The sequence below is a fragment of the Psammomys obesus genome, unplaced genomic scaffold, assembly GCF_907164565.1.
Source record: "Psammomys obesus unplaced genomic scaffold, mPsaObe1.curated_primary_1811, whole genome shotgun sequence".
NCBI lineage: Eukaryota > Metazoa > Chordata > Mammalia > Rodentia > Muridae > Psammomys > Psammomys obesus.
The window spans coordinates 23,913,570-23,916,014 of NW_026596039.1; the positions used below are offsets into that span (position 1 = coordinate 23,913,570).

Below are 2,445 nucleotides of genomic sequence, written 5' to 3' on the forward strand. Positions count from 1 at the left end.
CCTCCCCTATCAGTGGACTTGGGGAGTGGCATGCATGCAGAAAGGGGGGGAGGGTGGGATCGACAGGGGAGGAGGGAGGGGCTTGCGGGGGGATACAAAATGAATAAAGTGTAATTAAAAAAAATAATACTAATAAAAGATTTAAAAAATAAAATTAAATTAAATATAATAATAATAAAAAAAAGAAATGTAAATAGAGTAACTAGATAAATAAAGTCCATGTTAGAGGGTCTAATGATAAAACCACATTCAGCTGAGCATCCTGGGGGCAGACACACTACAAGTTTCCCAGGTCTTACCACTAGTACAAGGCAGAAAGTAACCAGTGAAGAGAGAGGGAGAGGACAGGTAGAAGGTCTGCACTCACCCAGAGACCTGAAGACTGTTCTGTGCTTTGAAAACTGGATGCCTAAAAGAACACAAATTACATGTGTAAGCAGGGTGAATCTGTGATGCTGGTTTCAGGACGGGAACTCTGTGGCTAATGGGACCCACAACCTTCATAAAGCTAGAAAGTTGACAGTATATAAAAAAAATGAAGGTTGAATATTCTCTCCCCAGGATCATTTCCTGGGGAGTCTGCTGAGAGAGTCAACATCACTCCCGAAAAACACTTGGTTCCATCAATAAGCAAGAAAAATTTTAACTGAGTAGTAAACACCAGAGTAGACAGACTAGAAGTATAGAAGTGACTCTTTCTCTCCTGCAGTGTCAGTTGCTGAGGAATTCCTGGCAAAGGATCAGACAAGGCTTATATTCTAGGGAGCGAGTCTAAGTTTGCAAGTGGACTCCTGCAGTCTGTCTCTCCAAACTTTAACTGACAGTTGTGTAGATGCCTTGGAGGATACAATTGTGGTCTGGGAGCTGTCTTAAAGGATAAAGGGCTTGGTTGGTAAGCAAAATGATGCAGTCTGGGGTCCCTGGCACCCCCATAAAAGGTTTACACGCAATGAACGTCTGTTACAATATGCTGTGTGGTCAGATACAAGCGGGTATCAGCTGTCAGTGGACAGCAGCCAGTCTAGCCTAAATGAAGAGCTCTGGGTTTAGTTAAAGTCTCTGTTCCAAACATAAGGTGGACAGTGATTAAAGCAGGCACCGGACAGGTTGCCTTCTTGCCTTCTTTTGGCCTTCTTGGGGTGTGTATGCATATTTGCACACTCACACACACACATTTGAAGAAAGAACATGGAAGACTGAGCAGAAGAAACAAGTTGAAACGTGAGAATGCAGCTAAAGACATGTTTGGACACTTGGTCACCTATTTATCTTCTTAATATGATTATGTTTTTTGAGACAAAGCTGGTTAACGTGCCTATTATCTCAGCAATCTAAAAGCAAAGGCAGTAAAATCATTTTAAAGACCAGTGTGAGATACAGAGCACAAAATTGTCTCAAACAAACAAGTCATTATTTGTGAGTACTACCCAGTTAAAAACAGAGTGTTTGGAAAGAGTTAACATATAGTCAAAACCCACAAAGAAGTTGTGGTGCAGACACTCACTGCTGTAGCCAATTCTCCACCAGCGGTGAATTTCAAATACTTTTTGAGCAGCATAAAACTCATTAATAAATGGGAGAAGGGAGCTAGAGAGATGGATTAGCAATTAAGAGCACTGGTTGAAAACTGTCCTGCTTCACAGCCCGGGTGTTGGGCACCCCTATGAAGAACAAATACATGATGGAGAGATAGAAAAAAAGTAGAAAAATATAGCAGAGGGATTGCAGAGTGATGTGTTCAACATGGAGCTTATACAGGTGCATACTCAGCCCCCTAAACATGCCAACCAGCTGCAGGATCACCCTGTCTCTGCACAATGTCATTGCCTCAATGAGGAAAGTTTCACTTTCTGGCTTGGACTTCTTTGAAGGACCACTTTGGTCCATGATGCTACCAGAGGCCATTTTGGTGTCTGTGATCCATGTTACTACCTCTGTCCATGTGATGAACCCTGATATCAGTGTGGACTTTTGTAGTCTGTACCACTGAGGCCCCAGGGCTTTTGCTGCCTCAGGGGCCATCTGGAAGTGAGTGGCATATGGAGCCACCTGAGGAAATGTGGAGGCCAGTGGTCTATATGGCCACTGAGGCCATCAGTGGGTTGGTGGGTTCTTATATGGCAAGGGGACATGTTGACATCTGTGGTCCATGTTACAACTGAGGGTCATGCGGTTGTCAGTTGTCTGGGCTACCATGAAGCCAGGTTGAAGGCTATGAGTAGTGCTGAGATGTCCCTGCCTCTTGCCCTCACAGAGTGGGTGCACAGAAGTGGCTTTGACCCTAGCAGGCTAGCAGTTGGCTCTCCACAGTTGATGGCTTCTTGCAGGAATGCAGGTGAGTAAAGACTTCACCTCCACTTAGGGGGCTAGACACTATGAGTTTGACCATGCTCCAGTGAGTGTATGATAACTGCAAAACAGACTTGGGTTTTTTGTTTGTTTGTT

At 44.0% G+C, this 2,445-nt stretch overlaps 1 pseudogene; it reads right to left on the minus strand.

The window, feature by feature from the left end:
• LOC129687366 (vomeronasal type-1 receptor 4-like) overlaps window positions 1-1,905 on the minus strand; it is an 8,025-nt pseudogene extending 6,120 nt beyond the window's left edge.
• Window positions 1,906-2,445: the final 540 nt, after the last annotated feature.